Source organism: Halichoerus grypus, chromosome 5 (genome assembly GCF_964656455.1).
Source record: "Halichoerus grypus chromosome 5, mHalGry1.hap1.1, whole genome shotgun sequence".
NCBI classification, from domain to species: domain Eukaryota; kingdom Metazoa; phylum Chordata; class Mammalia; order Carnivora; family Phocidae; genus Halichoerus; species Halichoerus grypus.
The window spans coordinates 66,677,889-66,700,648 of NC_135716.1; the positions used below are offsets into that span (position 1 = coordinate 66,677,889).

At 34.4% G+C, this 22,760-nt stretch overlaps 1 long non-coding RNA gene across 1 annotated transcript in view; it reads right to left on the reverse strand.

The window, feature by feature from the left end:
* Window positions 1–10,477, reverse strand: part of LOC144381853 (uncharacterized) — a 110,602-nt gene extending 100,125 nt beyond the window's left edge. Inside the window, exon 1 of the long non-coding RNA XR_013447873.1 lies at window positions 10,332–10,477. This is a non-coding gene — a long non-coding RNA (uncharacterized LOC144381853). The remainder of the gene's footprint in view (window positions 1–10,331) is intronic.
* Between the last annotated feature and the right edge of the window lie 12,283 nt (window positions 10,478–22,760).

The following is a 22,760-nucleotide window of genomic DNA, read 5'->3' on the forward strand; positions in this document are numbered from 1 at the left end:
TTGCATTTTTCAATGGTGGCCTGGTCTCCATCTAATTTATCTAATCATGTTATTCCCTCTGATTTAAAACCCGTAGTGTCTTTTTACAGATTTCAGTAAGAATCAAACTCCTAGCTTGCTAGACAAGACCTTTTATGATCTTGTCCCTGCCTATCATGTTAGCAATATCATTTGCCAGTACGCAACATAGACCCTTCATCCAGGGAGCTTCTAGTTTCCCAAATAAATGTGTTTAATTTCTCTATGCAGTTACCCATGCTCTACTAAATGCCTCCACTCTCCCTCCATCTCTCATGCCAGTTGTTTTTCTTGTTAATTTCCACTCATCTTTTGAAACACAGCTCCAGCTTCATCTTTATTGGAAATAGTTAATAATCCCTCAAACTAATATAGATTCTTTACTCTCTGCTGCTCAAATATCCTTTTCATGCACTTGTAGTACCAATTATACCATACTACAATTTTTAGTTTTGTTTTATTTTTCTTTACATAAACAATGGTTTTGTTTTGACTTTATATTCCTAGCACTTAGTGCAGGGCCTAGATCCTAGCAATTTCTTATTTGATACTTTTTGGAATGCTATAATAATGGTAATATATTAATCAGAAAAAAAGTGTAAGTGCCTAATTACCCAATCATCCACCCCCCACCCTCTCTCCTCAAGCCTTCCATGCATCAGTAAGAGAGCCCGGCACCATTTACAGAACTGTTAGGCCAAAAATAAAAAAATCATCCTTGATATGTCTCTTTCCTCTAATACTCATAACTTACTCCATCAGCAGGTCATGCTGGGAAAAATGTATCATGACTCTAACCATTTCTCATCCTTCTGTTATTCCGGCCTACACCAAGCTATTGTCACCTAGTCTTGGCTTCATACAAGTCTCCCTGTCTCTGTCTCTTTCTCTCTCTCTCTCTCTCTACCTCCCTCCCTCCCTCTCTCCATCTCTCCCTCCCTCCCTCTCTTTTTTTCAACTCTAACATTTTCACCATAGTCTATTCTTTACATAGTACCTGGAGAGCTTTTTTAGAAATAGAAATCATTCCATAGTTCTCCAAGCAGTTTTACCATCATATTTAGGATGAAATCCATAGTTCTTTGTAAAGTTGACAGGGTCCCACATAATTTGCAACTGGCTCTCCCTCACTGTCTCTGGTCATTTCAACCACTCCCTGCCTTGATCATCCCAGTCCAATTGTACTGATTTTCTTGCAGTTCCTCAGTACATGCTGATCTTGTTCTTACCTCAGGGACTTTGCGTTTGTTGTGCCCTTGGCTAAAATGCTCTTCCTCACACCATTCAGTTTCCGGATCAGATGTTACCTCCTCAGTGACCTTTAACAGGTGTATTGCTATAGCCCCCATCCTATCCCTGGTTTCATTCTCTAATCCTCTTATCTTCCTTTCTTTCCTTCATGGCACTTATCATTAGAGATTATACCATGTATACATTTTGTTTACTTGTTTATTTTCTGATTTTTCACTGTAACATAAGTTCCATGATTCCACAGACTTTGTCTTGTTCACTGTTGTACTAGTGATATTTATTGAACATATAAATTAAGGAATGCATTTCAGAGTCTAGGTTCTATTTTTTCTATACTTTTTATATGCTGTTTTATTGGAAGATCTTCCCAACTGTTATGAACATGATTCCCTGTAAGAAATACATAATACATCACAATATATACACTCAGAGACATACACATAACTGATAAATGTGTCTCACAAAACAGTACTTATCTTTACTATATGAAATGCATTCTCTTTTTTCTGTCCTGTTCTATTTTTCATAAAATTGATTTTACTACTTCGTTATGGATTATAACCAGGGCTACCACTTATGGCTTTGCAGGCAGTATTCTGCCAAAGAGGTTATAGCCAGATCTATGTATATATGTATGTATCTATGTAAAAATAAGAGTGTAACATATGCACATATTTGAAAGTACTTATTACATTAAATTTATTTTCAGAATAACAGAGTTAGAAGAAAACATAAATTTAGTAAACTATTTCCTGGAAATTAGGATCTTGCTTTTTAAATTTTTATTAAACTAGCAATTTCTTTTGAGATATTGACTTAACATTGAGACAATATTCATTTTTTTAAAAATTGGATGAAATGGGGCGCCTGGGTGGCTCAGTCGTTAAGCGTCTGCCTTCGGCTCAGGTCATGATCCCAAGGTCCTGGGATCGAGCCCCACATCAGGCTCTCTGCTCCGCGGGAAGCCTGCTTCTCCCTCTCCCACTCCCCCGGCTTGTGTTCCCTCTCTTGCTGTGTCTCTCTCTGTCAAATAAATAAAATCTTTAAAAAAAATAAAAAAAATAAAAAAAAATAAAAAAAATAAAAAAAAAGTAAAATAAAAATCGGATGAACTATAAAATTATTTAAAACTAAAAATGATTAAAATATTTTGTAAGTAAGGAAAACAGTTTTAAAAACAGGAAAAATTGTATATATTTGCTAAGAAAATGTACATGACAAAGACTTAAAAGTTAATGTAAGAATAAATGAAAGTCATTTTCTTGAGTTCTGATCATGGCTCCTTTAGCCAGGAGTCCAGCTTGAGAAGTAAAGAGATAGGTGTACCTTCTTTGTGAACTTGTCTTTAGAATTTACGTCTGGCAGCATGGGGAGTGCACATTTAGGGGCTCTGTGGAAAAATGGCACTGATGAAGTAGGGTCAGAAAAGTTGAAATAAGGTCAAGGGATTATTTCTGTATCTTTTTTTTTTTTAAGCCTATAAATTTCACTTTGATTTGTCATGTTCATTCATCTTGTTGCATTTCTCAGGCAGAACACTGGGGAACAGCAAAGAGAATTTTATTTATATAAATTAATGTGCTAATTAGCAGCAGTCTCACAGCTCTTGGAAAATTGCCATTTCATTTTATTGCACACTAAAGATTGGGTGTCCCAACCCTTGTATGCCACTGGAAATGAAGAAATAACCCTACTAAAATATTTTTGCCACTCCAAAGGGAAATGTTAAATATAGTGGCCTCATGTTCATTTTCTGAGTGCTTCTTAGTAGCCTTTTTTTTTTTTTTTTTTTTTTACTATTTTTGCCTTTAGTCTAGAATCTCTCTTTTTCTTTTTTAGGGGGAAAAGAGGCTAAAGTCCTATAACATTTTAGCTCTTAAATCTTATTATATCAACTAACAATTGTATTTACATATAAAATAGCATGTGTGTCTGTGTGTGTGTATGTGTGTGTGCGCATGTATAAATACTGATATACCCAGAAAAAGTATTACGCTAAGAAACAAACCATGTAAAAATGCATAAAATATGAATCTCAAAGTCTGGAATATTTTAATTAATATTTTAAATTTTTGGATGCCATCTCTTTAAGGGATGAGTTCCAAAATGTTGTATTCTCATCTGGGATCTATCAGTATTGAGCTGAACAATCTTCATCAGCTAACTGGACTTCTCTTCATTTTGATGATTGTACAATGAGTGAACTATTTGCTTCCTTCATATTTCAGAATAATATTTTGGAAAGAAATAAAAGTGCTTTAGCTTTCTTAGAATAGCTTTGAACTTTTGTAAATTCAAAGATGCACTCAGGAGATATTTACTACCACCACACACACGAACTCCAACTAAACCAATACATGTGAGTGTTAGTTATTAATTAATGCCTCATTGAATACTAAATTGATACAGATGTACAATTTGTTTCTGTCCATCCTTCTTATATTTAAGATTTAGGACAACTGGCCTGATTCCCTATTTTATTTTGTTTCCTAAACTGCTGCCCAAGAGGAGGATTTGCTTTTTTCTACATCTCTTATGGACTTCTTTCTATCAAAAGAGGTACAGGACTTTTTAATAGATAGGTAGTTTGTGAAGTTAGTTTGTGAAGTTTAATCACAAGATAGCCTAGGCCTTCTGGAAAACTCTACTCCTGATTTTCTTCCCACAGGTAAATCTCAGTGACTGCTGATGAGAAGGATATGCTATCTTCTCTATCTCCTCCATGTTTTTGAAGTTGAAGGAATGTTCTTCTGTTGAAATATCTTAAATAGTTCTTGTGTATCCCAGAAAAAGAACCACAGCATTTTAATGACTCTTTTTGTCTTCTCTGAAATAGAAAGAACACTGAAGAAAACGTCACGCAAAGCGTAGGGGATGAAAGCAATGATTGTGGAACATAGAAGTGTTACATGTTTCCATAGGGATATAGGATTATGAATGACACAACAGAATGCAAAAGGGATAGGTACACTTCTTAGATGGCCTGTTCTCATTCCTCTTCCTGCCAAAAAAAAAAAAAAAGGTCCAGAAAGAAAAAGGTAAAAGTGTAATATCATATAAAGAGCACTACACCAATCAGTGTGTTATGTGACCTTAGTGCTGGTCTTGGCTCTACTGCGAAAGATTTCCTTCAATTCAGGCCAGATTGTTTCATTTCACTGGTACATGTTCTTTCACCTGTAGAGTGAGATGGCTGGCCTCAGTAAGTCCTCAAGTGCATTCTAGTTCCATGATTCTGTAGCTGTATTTTTATTTTTCAGAGACTATATAACCTGTTAATAAATTTCTACATATTCGCTATTGCAAACCATTAAATAAATTATGACAAACAATAGTGGAAAACTGCCTACAATGCTAAATTAGGCAGAATTCTCCAAAAATATTATTTAATAAAAGTGGTAAGATAAACAAGTTGCTTGGTAACTCTTAATTTTTGTGTTTAAAATATTCTAGAGTCGAAATAAAATAGTTCCCATCTGTTAATAGCTATGTGCTGTATATAGCATGTTTTACTATGAACACTGTCCAGAGAAGAAAACAAAGGAGATCCTACAGAAGTGATGTGAGAGGCTAGCAGCTTTTTAAAAGCTACTGCATACTCTATTCTGTTTTAAGTCTTTTCTCTAAAAGCCAATCAGATGGGGACTATTTGGGAACATCAGCATTAGCCTACCAGACAATGGCATTTGCATCTTGAATTATTCTATTAGATTCTAACCTTGGCACAGTATAACCCTCTTGCTGAAATATTTATAATTGCCTAGTAACATGGGAAATAAACAATTTATTCCTATTATCTGTGTGCATGTTTTGATACAGAAGAAGCAAACTGTGAATGACTAGATACTAATAAGATCATGGAATGTCCCCAGCTTGTCATAATGGCTAGTAACAAATATTTGCATCAAGCCTTGGTTATCCAGATATTCCTTGTGAAGAGTGTGGCTGAGTGGGTTTGATTTCTCTAACCTGGCAGAATCATTTTATTCTATTGTTCCTGTGATAGATATGTAGGGTAATGCAGTCCAAAGCCTCTAGGCAATGCATGAATTGAATATTTGCTACTTGTGTAGCATGTTGTTTCTGAAGCGTCTAATTTGGGAGTGATTTAGTAAATACAATCATCAAGAATGTGGTGATGTTTTCCCTTTAGTAGTTTTGCATAGGGGATTTTGAAAGAGTCTCCCTTCCCCCAATCATCTGTAAGAAAATGGGAAAAAAACCTAACTTAACACTTATATTTTGAAAAAATGGGATGAAAAGCAAGATATATATATTTTTGGCAGTAGGGTCACCAAGTTTGAGGGAAGAAAATGTTTCAACTAAATGCATGGATCCACATTATTGAATAGCTACATTTTTATGTTTAGTTTTATACCACCAACAGAAAAACTCTGAAATTATTACACAAGAGTGCTAACTCTAACTTACTTTGATTAAAAAGATCATCTTTGCAGGATGTCCAAGACATCCATCTTGTCATGGACATTATCTGCAAACCTGAGCATAACATCAAAAGGAAAAGGCCTCATTGCAAGTCAGAACTATTTTAATTTAATGAACTAATATTAAAAAGATTCACATAATCCATCTCTCACCATCTTTTAGCTGGGAAGTATTCATTAAGGAAAACCTATGCTAATGTTAGCAATATAAACAGAATTCCAAATAAGGAAGAACACAATGAACATCCTGAAAGCCCTGTGGTTTCCTTAAAAAATTCACTGCTTAGCTTGTCCCTCTGTCAGTGGCCCACCCCCATAACAGCTGCCTGAGCCCCTCACTGGTATTGCTACAGTGCTGATAAGGGTTCCAAAGACACGCTAGCTGCTGGCTACCATCACTGCTGATAGTGAGGGGACACTACCTGCTTTGGAAAAGTTTTGAATCAGCTCCAGTTTGGTGGTTTCGAAGCTTGACCTATTTTAGTCTTGACTTCTTTTGCATTCCCTCTAGAAAAAATGTACCATTGCATTATCAGGGGAAAACAAAACAAAACAACATAGTCTAAATGACTTCCAAATCTTCTCAATTATAAACAGCATTAAATTAGGTAAATACAAATAGATCAAGAAAAAGAGGCTATATTTTTCCTTCCATTACCCATGGAGTAGGGGGTGTGTCCTAAGACATATTAGAAAAATTCTTCACATTTTACTGATAAAAATAAACTAAGTGACCTTGAGCAAAGTCATCTTCTACTTCTGAGTCTTGGTTTCCTCATATATAGAATATGGGATTAGAGGAAATTATTGAATCCCTTCTTGCTCTGAAAATAACCTATTGACCAATCATATTTTTATAACTTTGCCTGATAAAGTTTGGTGTTATAGGAAATGTATAGAAAATCTGAAGGAGCAGGGGAAGGTTTTCCTAAAATGTTCAGAAAATTCTTGAGCCCTGAATATAGTAGAAGTGGTTCTGAAAGTTGGTTTTTAAGCTCAATGGTTAGGGGATAAAATAACATATTAACAAATTATAGAGAATTTTCACAGCACATTTACAAAGATTATCTTTGAATGAAATTTGTAGACTCCTCCATTTAAGTCAAAAAAGCAATAGAGAATTAAAAAGAGGAATTAAAATATTCCATATATTTACCTTTAAAAATACCCAAACCTACACATGAGAAATTGGCCCAGAGGAATATATTAATGGATTTGATGGCTCTCTTGCCAAGACAGGATCCTATATAATCTATGGACATTTACCTAATTTAAGTCAGTCAGTAGATAAAATGTTCATAATTATATATTGATAAATCTAATATTACTAAGTTTTGTTTTGTTTGTTCTTTGGGTTTTTTTTTTTTTTTTTTTTTTTACTTCTTTTCCACAATGCATTGAGATATATTAGTTCTTTCATATTCCAAGTTTTTGTGGTCAAAAATAATAATTTCTCCCAATAGCACATGATATTTTAAGAACACATTTTCCTGGAATATGGGGAGGGTGAGAGAAAATAAAATATTCCTTCTTAAAATGAGTTTATTTTACAATTAATGTTAGTTTAGTATACCCTTTAATCCAGCTTTTATTCTAAATTGATTTTAACCCCTAAATAAAAGATTATTCATAGAGAGAAAGCACTAAGGTGACTTACAGTCACTACATTTAAAATTTTATAAGTGTATGTTTTACAATAAATAGATGTGTGATAATTAATTTTGTGGAAATGTGTTAGATGCACACATCAGAAACTGGAGACTCAGAGGGCTGTCCCCTTCAAATAGTAGGGATCTTAAGCCAATGAATGGCATTGATCAAAATATTACTAAAAGAAATTTTTGGAATTTTTTTCACAATCAGTGACATGTTCTTTAAACTACACACACTGCCATCAAAGCCTGAGAACCTTTTTTCCTTTGAGAATTATTTTGGTTCGAGAAACAATAAGAATTCATTCCAAGTCCAGTCTAATGTGTAAACTGAGTATTCCAAAGAAGATAATGCCATTTTAGGGGTCTAAAATAATGATGCTAAGGTAAAAAAACTGATGTTCTTGTGTGACTAATAGAATAAATGTCCAAATAAAGGACTCTGTAGGCAAAACCCAATGAGTTGGAACTAAGTGTAAAAGCTCTCTATTTACAAATGGCAAAACTAGAAGAAAATAATCAACTGGCTGGGACCCAAGCTACAGAATATACTGTTAGCTACAGTTTCTAACTGCTCTGCTCATAATTTTTCTTCTCTTTCTAGATGTAAATGCAGTAAAAATCATACAAAGTGTTGCCATAAAGTAATGAGTATGTATATTAAAAAGTAACAAATTAGTGTGTATAGACACAGATATCTTGGAGCCCATACATCCAGTTCACCAATACTACTCTTTGTTCAAAACTTATTTTGAAACTTATCTTTTAGAATGGTCTTCTGAATATGTTCATGAATCACACAAGAAGATTGGCCACATGATTAAATCACCCAGTCTCTTGTAATCTTTCTCTTCTTTTTCTTTTTCTTCTTTACCTAAAACAAGCTAGGTCACCTATCTGTTCACCAATATTGGCACTGAATGATAATAACAAATTCTCTCAATATACAATAATTGGACCTCATTGAAGATTTGTAAACAGGATGTCCATCAAGAGAGTAATTTTAAAGAGAAGAATGGCCATACAAATGGAATACAGACTCTTGAGGTGATGCCTTTGAATGAAAAGACTGAGTTGAAAATGTAAGTTTGGGTTAGATTGTTCTCATTACTTTATACTCAAACCTCATATGTTTTGTATCATTTTGGTGTCCCAAATCAGGAAACAATTATATGGTTCATGAATGGGATCTGCCAGTGGAATTGCTTGTAGCATCTTAGAAGGAAGTAACTTCTAAAGCAAGGGTATTTGTGAGTATTTTAAAAGGACTGGATATATTCTACTAGATTAAGATATGAATTTTTAATTCACACATATGTTCCCTTAGAAAGACAAAGATTGTATTCTCAAGGAATTAGCCTCATGTGAAAACACTAGAATTTCAAAGAGTTCTATCACATATCATATGTGAGATATGGGGGAAAAGTGGGAAGTGGAAACATTCCTTGAAATGTTCTAAATCCATGAGGTATAGAAGGTAATTAAATTATCCACAAAATAAAATTTAACTTCCTGGTACAAAATAAATTGGAAAAGAACAATCTCCTTTTACACCCCCAAGGAAAACAGGAAAGAACATCTTTAGTTTTCACTTTCTTTCAAATTTAGTAGTGCTCATTCTTCAATTTGATGATTTGCTGGGGAAAAAAATGGAAACTATTACCTTTTTCATTAACTGAAGAATGAACACTGTGTAACTTTCCAAAATGAGGGTTGCAATAAAATGGATACTCAAGCTTAGACCCTTCCTTTGTGTTTGGGGTCATAATTTTTTCTTTGCTTTACATGTCTGGAACTTATGTAATACCAAGTATATCCTAATTTTAGATAAATTAATACATTATACAATCTTCTTAATAAGCAAAGATTTGATTATTTTTTTCATATTAAAATAAACCAGCAAAACAACTAAGAAGGCACAGCTTAGGACATATTTATTTTTATAGAATCATTTAAATTAACCCTGTTCCCCTTAGCAAGCATGGATATATCAAACCATATTTCTAAATATATCCTGAGCACTTTGCTTTGAAAATAAACTCCAATGAGAAAGAGCACAATTAATACCCCATTTAGATCTTTAACATGCAAATACTATATATTTTGGCTCTCTAAAGTAATGGAGTCAGGATCATTTTATAGTTGAAACATGTGAGAAACATTTGACACTTGTAATCAAGGCTTCAGAGATCCTGTGTGCGTTATTTTAAATACTTTCTGCATCTGTGATCATTTCTACTTCTCCATAGACATGAAACTTTCCTATCATTCCTTCTGTCAACACACACACACACACACACACACACACACACACATGCACGCACTATATCCCCCAAAGTAAATAGGATGATCAATTAAGCAAAATAACTGTTCAATTAAATACAAAAAATCAATCAACTTGTTAAATTGATCATTACACTTATTTCAAGATATTCCACCATATCTTTAGCATCAAGTCATTTCAGTCAATTAGAATGATCAGTGAAAGAGGAGAAAAAAATGTTTGCCCATATGTCAAGAATCCTATGTAATAGTGACTGGGGATTTTGTTGGTTTTTTAGCAAGATGTTCCTAAATAACTCCAAAACCCCTTATTGATATAAATGGGACCATTGTTTTCTTCAAGGGAATTTTTTTTTTAGTGAGAAAGTTGGCAAGGAAAAGAGATCTTTATGTTACCTGAAATATTCTTAAGTATACTAAAATGGGCACCTTGTTTACACACATCATTGCACATTTTCCTCATTATTTCATTTAGCCGTTCCCGTGACTTTGCTTCTCACTACAACATTTTAAGGTGAGTGTACATACATCACACACACAAATATCCTCTCAGCATACAAAACAAGGTCATCTGAAACAAATATGGAATTCATAGCTATGTGTTCTTTTCAAATGATATTTGCAAATGGTCGCACTACACATCTGCAGTTTGCTCCAAATAAATTTAAGATTATAGCATTACCTTTTTAAACCTGCAGATTCTTCTTTCTGTAAGCTTTGGCTCCAGCAAATCTCAGCTATTCTTATTACAGCCCTTTCTCACATGCTCCCAAGTGAGGAACGATTTGCAAAGCTTTTTGGCAAGGCGTGTTGTTAAAGCTGAGCTCTTCATCTGATAAACATTTTCACTATAATACAGTGTTTTTTATTTTTATCTTTTGTTTTAAATAACTGACCAAATTCTGAACTATAAAAAGGGGGAAAAAAGCCAAAGATGATTATTATCTTCACCAAAGTAGTCACCATAATATTGTTCAAATAATAAATTTCCTTTCTTGCTTCCATACAAGTGATCTAGCTAACATTTTCATATGATTGACTATCATATAACCTTTACAGTTGTGTATACAAAGGGCATGCAGTGATGTGGGAATGTTCTAATAACATGCTTGGGAACAAAAGGACTGAATACCAAATTATATAAAATTTGTAATATAAATTTTTATAAGAAGCAAAATCCTCCAGAAAAAAAAAAAAAAAGACTGGAAGGAAATATTCTAAAATATATCCAGTAGTTGCCTATGGTTGTTAGGATTGTAGAAAACTTATTTTCTTACTATACATTTTTCCTATTTTTCCAGATTTTACACTATGGGTTAAAAAAAAGAAAAAAAATAATTACAAATGTGTTTATCTTTGAACAAAAAGGACTCAGGGAAAAACTTTTAAAATGTTACTTCTCTGGTGAAGACAAGGGAGACATAAATTTTTTTTTAAAGACATAAAAAAAATTTTTCTTAACAGAGTCAAATGATTTGAGTAGAGATTAGATAATTTGTGTGATTTAGAGTCTCTCAGAGTAAATTCCTAATTATAAGGAAAATTGTATTAACCACATACTACCTAGAGAGAGTGTGTTGATATTTTAGAGTTCTTGTCGGATAGTGCCATTATTATCCTGTGATAGTTTTGTTTCTTTCATGTGGATTTTTAAGGTAGCATTTAACCAAAGAATTTATTTATTTATGTCACAAATAAAAAATTACATAAAGCTAAAGATAATTTTAAAAATACCAAAGTCCTTTCCAGATATATATTTTAAAAATTCCTTTAGCTGGCCAGCAGAATTCTCTCTTCCTTGAATTACATTCTACAGTTTTCTAATTTTGAGGTATCATCCATGTATTTGGTAAGCAAATTGTTAAGGGATTTTTGTTCAAGTAGAGATAATAGTATTTCAGGTTTTAATATGATTAGCAATTCTTTTGGTATTACTTTCATTAAAAGAAATCAAGGCTTTTCACCAATTTAATTTTTTTACAGAAAAAAAAGTTTTATAAATCTTCCTCATACATACTTCTTGATTCTTTTACATAGACTAGAATGGAATTTCCAAAGCATGTTAAGTATTGATTATATTGTTTAAAGGCATACATAATAATTTAAAACTCTTTTCCAAAATTGTCTGCAGAAAATAGATGAAACATAGGGAGAAAAGGCAAGTAACAACGTTCTGGGGTTCAGTTGTACAGTGTGTACTCAGCAATTTTAAAATACTAATTTTGTTCCATTTAATGGTAAAGAAATATTTCTTTTTCCTCCTTTGCCTAAAGGTCATCTATAATTGAGGACAAGTTAGCAAGAGTCCAGAGGCTCAGTGTGGCTTTGATCTAGGTGTCCAGCCTTTCTAAGTGCAAATCACTCTGGGCAGAATGGGAGGAGTCACATCAATGAATTGGTTGCCTTATTAAAGGTTATCAAGATCCCCTCTTCCCTCTTCCCTAGCCTCCTCCCTCTGCCCACTCTTTGTGAGCACCTCTGCATTTCTGTAGCACTTTGACTTTGTCTTGCAGAAATTGTATTCAGATATAAAACTAAGCCTTAACCCTGTTCTTCTTTTTTGTACCCGGTTACCCCGATTTCACTCTGAGATTCGTGTCATGTGTTTTCATCTCTGACCACCTTTATCAAATCATTTAAAAATATATATAGCACATGTTATTTGAGTTGGGATAAGCAGAACATTCTCATTCTCAAAAAGGAGTATGATATCATTTGTGATTCATTATAATGCTTTCATTCAAGATTTAGAGCAGTAACATTGATACTATGGATTTTCTTTTGAAATAAAAAGAATAGCACTAAATGTTCCAAATTAGAATATATCCTGGAAAATGTTAAACAGATACATGTAGAACCTAGGTACATTTATGGACTTCTTTGGTAATATTTTTATTATGTTTTTACCTACAAAAATTTAATAAAAACAGGAAAAAGATTAAAATTATTCTAAATAGCCTTTTACCGATTATTTAGACTGCCTTGTACAATTTGAAAACTTAGCAGTAATTTTATCAAACATCTTATAAATCATTGTCAGAGTAATGTTAAACAGTCATTTTGAATTACACTATAACCAATTATTTTTATAATCAAATATTTTATCAATTATAAAATGCATTATAAGTGAGCTATTTCCAAAAGCAGTGCTTCTTATAGGTGCTTTTGCCTGGCCAACTTATGGTCACAAAATTTTGCACTTTTTTCTATTAAACAAAAGTCCTTTTTCATTGGAGCATTGATAGTTTTAGTTTCAATTTCCATACTATTTAATCAGCTAAACATATTTACAAAAACACTTAAAATATTGTTCTGAAGTTAAAGAGGTGATGATGATAGCTATACATTTCTTTCTAGTCATGTCTTAAAGTTATAGGGCAAATTCTTTTGGAAAGGAATAAATCCTTGTGACAAATAGTTACAGATACTTCCATTTATTTCTTCAGTCATTCAATCATCTTAAAGAGGTTAGTGCAGATACACTAAATTTTGCATTTAAAATGACTATAGAATTTTTGTGGTATAAAGTGAGTTTACTATTGCCTACTGAAATGACAATATGTATTTTTTATATTAATACCTTTCTTTTGGGATGATTCCATTTCATTTAACACACTGTTTCTGCAGTGTGTTTTAATAATAACAAACCTCTAATTGCTCATCTGTCTGTACTATGTGCTTAAGATAAAATACAGTTTAATGTAACATTATGTGTCAACTATACTTCAATGAAAAAAGCTAAAATATAGCTGAGTATATGTTGAATAGATTTAGTTTATAGGTTTATAATTTTGCACTATTTACTACCAACGTGAATATTTTTATAACATGTGCTATGATCACTTTTGTAGTAACATCATGAAACATCAAAATAAATTTATTGCCTTTAATCAGTTATGTAAAAGCAAACGTCAGGGTATATAGAAAATAATTATATTTATAAAGGACTCTGTACATTATTATATTTATATATAATTTTTGTTCCTAACATTTTGAATAACAAATTCTTTAGCCTTTAAAAAATCTATCAACATAAAAACATCTATTTACTGTTTAAATCATGGCAGGACTATTTTCTAGAGCATTTTATCTTAAAATTGAACACAATATTGCTATTGAATAATATTAAATTTAATAATTGAAAATAAGTTTTCATTTTGAAAAATTCCTGGCATTTTTCTGTTTTCTAATAAAATACTATTTCATTTTTGTGGCACGATAATTAATCACCTTTGCCCATGTAGCCTGATCATATGTTATATCAGATAGTCTTACCACTTGCTTTCCTGTAAATATCCAATTCTAATGTTAACAAATAGAAAAAGCTTTTGAGTGTAATACTTTATTCTCTAGAAAAATTATTCTTGGTTTTGTCTGAATGTCATTTATAAAGCAAGAGGTGGTTCTTTTTCCAAACATGTGATCAATAAGTGTCCATTTTCATATCATTGTTAGTAATAGACACAATCTCATTTAGGAGCAAGGCCATTTGAACATAAGTGTATCCTAGTATAAAAAGAAGCTTGTCACACTCCGCCCTAATAGTGAAGGATTTCAGTTCCCCTTTATGCAGACATTTGCACCTAGTATTTTCCAATTCTGTAACGCAAACATTCACGGAGAGGTTAAATACAATGTTGGCTTTGCAATATGTATGCAGAAGAGCTGCACGCATTTTGCACAGGCTTCATTGAATTTAACCCTGGGTCAACAGACATGTTTAAATGTGGACTTGGACATAAATGGTGTCTACAAAAAGAAAGTAAATGAGTGTGAAGTTTTTCTAAAATGTCACAATTGATAATAACAAGATCTCAAAGCGGGGGAAAATAAAAGGTGGGGACTGATGTTCCAAAATCACTTAGTTGAACATGTATTTCATCTTTTTAATTTGGTTACTATACCAAATCACAAGTGGCCAAACTGGAGTTAACAACTATCCACTAACATTTTCTTTCCTATGTTCCTGATATGTTCTCTCACTTTCCAACTCTTCTACTTCCAGGCAGTTGTACCATATGAAACTGACAGCAATTGTTCTGATTCATGGTTTAGGAGGAGTAGCTGATTAATCCCATGTCAGCAGTCTTGACCCTATGTGGAAAATAGAACCTCAGACGGCCCACTCAACAATATATCAGGGAGTAGAGTGGTGTGGCTTGCCTTGCTCTCAAATGTAATGAAAGTTTAGGGCAATACTGAACAGTGATTTGATCCCCCCACCCCAACCCTTTTAACCTACGTTTCAAAAGAACATTCTGGCGTGGGGTGGCAATGTAATGAGGGGAGGGAGTGAACAATTAAGATTCTGAGACAAAATCTTATGTTTCCAAATATTTCATTTGCGTTTTCCATGAAATGATTTGGAACATGTTCTTTCCTTAAGCATAATTATTGACTAAAAAAAAAATTAACTGGTCGTATGTGTTTATTTTAAACCTTTAAATTTTCAACCTTGGCATTTTTTTTTCCTCTTTAATGACTATAGAATGCCCTTCCACCTTTTATGCAGAGATATAATTGTACTTATTATAAAACCATTGTAAATAACTCTAAATTTTAGAATCACGTGTAATATGATATGCTCAGGTTTCAAGAAAAATGTACATGTCATATTTTAAAAACACAAAAGCCAGCTTTGAGGAACCCATTTAGTGTTTAAGATCGCCTTTTTTTCACAAAAGCCCTAACCTGGGCATGTATTTCTGCTACGAACTAGGAGAAAACCTTAGTACTCTGTATTATGTTCTTGGAACTTATGATTAAAATAAAGGGATAAAGTGGAATTACATCTTTTTTAAAGGGGACCACGTGCATGAAGGCACTAATGTGTGAATTTTATTTACAACTATAAAGCAGATTGAAATGCCAAAGCAACTTGAAAATCTGTCAAATAATGCTAAATCTTAAAGCACACGGCGCTGTAAATGGTGGTCACACAGTACAAGTTGGATTTCAGTATTGGAAGCCATGCACAACTAGTAAGAGAAAAGAAAAAAAAAAAAAACCCACAACTACCTAGCATAACTAGATAAAGCTGAAATGTGCTGAAATCTTCCCGTGCAAACTGCATAATAGCACTTCCAACGGCCCCTTTCTGTCACCCACCGTAACCATCAAGCCCGGATTCTGCAGCAGTCAGGTGAACGGCCGCAGAGCTCTTATGCATAGAATTCTGAGGAAAAACACATCCGTACGATTTTTCCTTGGACAATAATAAACAGTCATTTTGGGTGCATTTAGATTTTTCCTAAATAAATTTGAAACGAATTATGCAGGATTTTCTTCGGCATCTTCCTAAAGCGAAGGTTTTATTTTGACCGAATCCTTCACTATGAACGTGCAGCCCTTTGATCAAATAACATTTGCATTTCTGTATGGGGTAGGGTTTTATGTTCTTTTCATACATACTGTCTACTACGTGTATCCTGTTGGTTTATGCTAGTCACCATTTAAAACACTAGGTACCAAGTGTTGCCTTGTGAACAGAATCCATATGTATAAGCAGAAGACAATGGAATAGTGCAATTTAAAATTCAAAATTAATAGGTCTTTTGAATGAAACATATTTTTAGTGTGGTTATTTTAAACATTCTATGCTCCGACACAAAATGCAATAGTTTGGTTTTTCAATGCTGTGTCTTCAGATTAGCCCTGTCTCATATATTTAAAAGCAACAACAACAAAATGAAATGTTTCTCAAGGCTTTTCTTTCAGAGCCAAGCCCTCTGCACATACCGTCAAGGTGGGTAGAATTAAAAAATAATAATAAAATAAACCATAGATTACATTATGTTGTCCAAAGAATGCTTAAACATGAGGCTCCGGTTTTGTGAAAAAGTGTCTTTTGAGGGATCAGCAAGCACCTGCATTGTCTACAGAAATGGAAAGAATTTGTAAGTGCATGTGTGTGAAGTGATCTTTATCTTCACCAGTTTTTTTTTTTTTTTAAAGAAGGAAACATTTTTTTTTTCTTTGCTGCAAGGAGAAATGTTCTTCTACCTTCCCTCAAAAATCTAGTAGAAAACAATTTTCCCTTTTTCTCTGGTTTCGAAGGCATCTTTCCATAAAGAAATAGCAAAACCCTGTCTGCTTCATTTATCCATGTGTGGCTATTAAAACTGCGTGGATCTCAAAGGCATACAAACACCTTGTCAATAAAGTAGTAAATTAAACAACTGGCATTAAAAAAAATCTTCCAGCTAATTTTCTCATTAGCAGCCAACTATTTTGGGTGCTTTCAGGCTTAGAGCTTTAATATTTGGTAAAATTTAAATAATACAGGCTTTGGGTTTATGGAGAAGTATAACAGGCATTGAGTGAACTCATTCATTTTGTCATTTTTCAGAATATTTCAATTTAACTTAGTTTCTCTTAAAAGAACAACAGCTTTATTTACTAGGTTTCACATAGCACATTCTTCTCAAAAATATGATTTAAGTTTGCGTTTTGAAGCACTGTGATAGCGTTCATCAAAAATAAAAGCTAAGCAGAATACAAATTACATATCTCTCAATCAGAGAGAGTTTAGGCTCTAATGTCAAGAATATATTATTGGAGGAGAGCCTTTTTGTGTCTTCACTAATCGGATGGTTCTTTCTGCTTTTCCTCACCTACTGAGCGAGGCAGCATGTAGTATCTACGAAGAAGCTTGATGTTTCTTAGATAATATGGTTTGGAAGATGCTGTTTGCAAGCTTATTTGCTTCTGTGTTGTGTTCATAAGCAGGAGAATATAATTCATTTCTGCATATCTGCTAGACTGGACAAATCAAGGTGACAATCCGTGGTTAGCTCTGTCAGGCCCTTTGTCCTACTGCTTCTGTGAATGGAAGTACAATGGAAGCAAAGTGGAATATATAAGAGTCCAGCTGCCTTGTTGTGACAGCCCAGTCCCCCCATTGCAGTGTGTCAGCTCATGTTTGTGTACCCGTAGCCAATCCATAAGATGACAATGCAAATTGTGTGAGAAGTCTTCTATAAGATAACAAATCATGCTGGGGGTTGAGGTACAGGAGGAGAGGAAAAGGGGAGGTTGGACACATGTCTTAGAAAAATAATGACCTGTAAAAGGTTATATTTTTGGTACAGTGATTACATTCAAATGCAAGGCCCTTATCCCAATTCTGGCATGTGTCTCAAAGACGCAGGTAGGCGCTTACACTTAAATCTATCATACCATTGCTGTGTGCGAGGTTCTGCATTAATGTTACTTTTAGGGCTGTTTATATTTCATTTACGCCTGCAATTAATCATCTTTACTGTGTTGATGCTACTGGCTCAGCACTGTGACTTAATTAAATTTGAAATTACAGTACAGTAAATATAGGCTTCCAACTAGCCAGTCCAGATTAAATGCTGTGGTCTATTTCTTACCCATGGTGTTTTCCAATTTAAGTGTTCATTTGAAAGGTTACATTTCAGGCTGAAATCAGTGTTGGTTTTTTTTGTTTTGTTTTGTTTTGTTTTGTTTTGTTTTTAACTTAACTAAACTAGAATAGCTCTCTTTCAATGAGTCCTTTATCCCTACCTATTATCTCTGTTCTTAGTATATAAGTACAACGCCATCTGTGTTTGTTACATTACCTTTAATGTTTATCTGATTAGATACTTGATGTTCCTTAAGGAATGCTGATACCCCCCAGAACACTTCCTCCGCCACGGCAGCCCCGAGCTGCTGTAACAGGCCTCGCCTCCATCTTGCGTCCGGCCGGGAATCAAGCAATTAGCCCACAAGATGGAGGTCCTCGGCTCGGCTCTGTGCCCCGGCTCCCGGACGGGCGGTTGTACCTGTTTGAAAGCTCAGGCAGAACGGTTTACTGTTGATCTTGTTAAGTTGGCCCCTGAAGAATGTTCTTATGATGTCAGATAAGTGACTCTTGCTTAGAAGAAGCCTTAGTTGCCTGAGACCTTTATGGTGTTATCACTAGAGAGTTATCCCACCTGCAAGACGTGCGTGTCTCTGCTCTTCTTACTTGATAGAGTGAACATTTAAACCATTTATTCACGAATTCCAATGGTAAAGGGCCAAGCTCTAAAACACTGCTAACTTAATTTCTTTAAATGTTTATATATTATGTATTATAGTCTTCTTCAGACAGTTCATAACATGTCTAGCAAGGTATCTGACCAGAAGGGCAGTCACTCTCCTATCATATGTACAATACGGGCTTTGAATGCTAGCAAATTTGTCATCCGTAAAGTGCAGCACAGGACTCGTGTGTAAAAAGCACAAGCCCCCCGCCCCCTTTTTTTAATGCAGTGCTGCCTTGTCTGCACTTTTTGAAATTGCATATTTATCAGTTCATGAATTATTTATAAGATTGGAAAAGTGGGGGGGTGGCTAGAGGATGAGGAAGAAGAGCATACAAAAAAAAAAAATGTATGCTTGAAATACTTGGGATAGGAGATGCTTTTAATGTGCATGCCAGCAGGTCTGCTCAAGGATAGCTGTATTTTGATTTTTTTCTGTATGTCGTGTTTAGATTCAGTGTTGTATATTTTAGTATTTAAAAATTGTTATGCTGGGGTGGCTACTTTTTTCTGGGTAAATTCAGGAAAGTGTGGTTTGTTTAAAATTAGGTGAAATAGGGACTAAAATGAACAGAGCGTTTCAAAAACTTTTCAAGTGGAGAGTATTTAATAAATTTTAATCTTTTGTCTGCCAGCCTCTATTGTCAAGAAAGAGCTGACAGATTGAGGATTAATGAAATGTTTCATAAATTAGAAATGAAACTATCAGCAGAATGTCCAAAGTAGGACTCAAACATTGCTCGGACAAGAGCTTTGGGCCAGTAGAATAGTCCATTCTTAAATCCAATCCCTTTTCAATCAATGGGGCCAAAATAAACCTCTCATATCCACTGGCTGAAAACGTATCCTCAGCTTTTTTCATTAAATAAATCAATGTTGTCTACACATTATTAACATGTTGGTATTTTCCACTTTTTTTTCTCAAAAGCAAACTAAAAACAAAAGAAAAGGAACAAGAAAAAAACCTCAGAAGTGACTAAAACCAGGAAACTCAATGTGAAGAGTTTTGTTACAGAGTATAAACATTTAACAGGTAGAATAACATCAAATATAATGTGCAATTGCAAATCTTCTATTTCCAGAACACTTCACGGGGGTCCATGTGTACTGGGGTGGGAGGTGTGGCTATATCAGGACAGGAAGGGATGGCTGTATTTAGGATCATGCTGTAACTTCCTATTATATTCCACAATATAACATCATGATGAGTCAGTCCCCAATCCCCAAAACTAACCCTCCCTGCTGAAGATATATGAATAGTATAATATTAAATTCTAAAAACACTGCTTTCTTATTCTTCATTCCCACAGAATTTTTTATATAAAGCATGCAACACAGGAAACGTGTTAGCCTAAAATAAATAAAGAACATGTGATGTGTTGAGCCCCGAAGATATGCTATGCTAAAAAGAAAAATATTTTGAGTGTGTGTTACGTGACAAACTCTCCAGTTGGGGTTCAGAGAATCCTTATTTAGGTATTAGCAGGTTAAAGTTGAAACAAGAGGCCTTTAAATTCTTTCTCTTACACTTCTGGTCATTCAGATTTCCGCATGGTTGTTCCGAACACTCACCTGAAATACCTTTCCTCCTATCGGCCGGAGATATATAATTTGAAAGTGGGCTAGGAGAGTGTATAAAAATGTTTAGCCTAATCACTCCCTAATGACAGCGACTTATGTCCTTAGTGCAGTCGATTTGTTTCCTGGGTTTTAAAAGTAGATTATTTCCATGGTGCAGGCTTAGTGTAAGCTGTTGAGAAACTACAAGCACTGCACTTCAGCCTGAGTTTGGGACGTTCGCCAAGGGTAATCTGATTAAAAGGGCATTTTTTACAACACTGTGCTGCTTTGAAAATTCTGTGCAGCCCGATAGAGTGGGGGCCAAAAATTGCTTTTTGAAGACGAGTTTTCTTGAACAAAATTAAAAGCCTGATGATTCTCTTCAACCTAAGTGCAATGGATAAACAAAAGTCCTTGGTATCACATCTGTTACCCACCACAAGTCATTCCATGATCTGTTTAATGCAGCTGTTTCACTGGTTTTGCTTTTAGCCACATGGAACTTCTGACACATGCACCACCCTTTAGCCTGGTTCCGTGGAGAAGTATGAAAAAACAAGTTTCCGGCTCTAGTTTCGTGATTGTGTGACCTGCACTGCAGTCTGCATTAAGTAACCGTTATGGTTACCTGAAAGTTTAGCAGCTCTAAGTTGTTAAAAAGTAATCATCATATCTCAAATCTTGTGTGTCTTTTAAAAGATGGAATATAATACTAATTAAATATGTCATGTTTGCACACATCAGAATGCACTCAAAAGAACCTTTCTTGCATCGCTTATTTTATTGAAGTATTTTCGTATTCTTCCATGGGATCTAAACAGGCAGGTAAGATAGATAACTGAATCTGTTCCCATTTTCCAAACATCCCTAGAGTAGGATGAATAGTAAATTCATGTGAGAATCCGTCCCTTTAAATAGCATAGGGCAGTTTGTATACATAGCCTACAGATGAGTGTTTGGTTTCTGTTGCTTCTTTAAACTCGCTCTGCTAATGGAACTTGTTGGCATTTTGTCTTTGCTGGAGTGGCCTTTACCAGTTTCCTGCTTTTCTCTCCCCAAATCAAAGCTCTTCAAAATAACTGAAATGTTAACGAGATGCCACGACACAGTTCTGAACAGAAAAATAAAATACATTTTAATTCCATGTACGATTGGTTCAGCAAATGTGCCAAGCACCGTGTCCGTGCTATATAGGAATCGATTCCTGCCCACAAGCTGATCATGCTCTACTGAGAGAGAGATAGTATGATGCAAAAGCGGTAAGCATTCTATTTAATCCAGACACCAATTGCCGAGAGACCAGAGAGGAGGGAACGGTATTACTTCTTGAAAGAGATTGGCATTAGTGAACTATAGTTAAAAAAAAAAAAAAAAAAAGTATTCCTTTCAAGAGTGGAATGTTTATAATCCCCAAGTTCTCCTATCACAATATTAGCTAATGTCAATAAAAAGACATAGGCAGTTTCGTGTACATACTTCATAACATTAAGATCTCTTATTGTCTGGCAAAAGCTTACCTACATTTTAGTGGTATCCTAAAACGTTGGATTCTTCTACATTGCATGTTTCTAAATTCTGCAGTCTGCATTTTCATGGAAATAAATCCCTGCGCATGTTGTTCTCAGTAAATATAAAAAATGGTGGCATTTCTTAAAATATACTTTCTAACTTTTGGTAACATGGAGAGAATGTGCTGAAAACAACTTGAGTCAAAATAGAAACCCAGAGACACTGCAAATTGAATTAGGCCTTCCCCCACGACAAACATCTAGTGCATTTCTTTGTTAAAGATGACAGTTTTTCTTGTGAGCCATCTTTAACTTCCTGGGAACATCGCTATAGAACAGTTTAGGAGTGTGTGCTATGGTAAAGATGGGTCAATGCTAAAATATGGTGTTTCCAAAGAAACTCTTTGCAGTTATTAGTTCATGTTCCAGGAAAGCAGTGCTGTCACTTCAGAGCAAAATTCCCATCTGTGCCAACGGAGTTGTCCTTATGGATTCAGAGAGCATTTTATGGTCTTTCTTCCCCCTGCAGAATAGAAAGGGTAATTTGACTCAGGCACATTAATATGAATGGCTTGGAGTTATATGATTGAAGATTTTTTAATACTAGCACTAACGTCAGCGTGTAAGGTAGAAACAGTGCTCCAGGGTGCCAGTGAGCCCAAGTACATATTCCTGTGACCAGAGAGACAAAGAGAAATCATTTTATTCTGTAGAGGCATAGGTAAAAACGAAGAGGTGTTTTCCTGCTTTCTCTGTGTCTGGCATGTTATTTCAGAAGCAGTCCTTTGAAACCTTCTAGGAACAATTGGCCATGAGAGGTCATAGCTCTACTTATCTGCCTGTATAACCCTTTTGTAGTACCAGTAATGTTTGTTAACCAATTTTACCCTTTGAAGTTCAGTGGTAGATTTGTGGGTTTTTTTGTTTTTGTTTTTGTTTTTGTTGGTTTTTTTTTTTTTTTTTCAATTTTAGGTTTTGGATATCTCTTTAAGATTTTTGAATTTTGTGCCA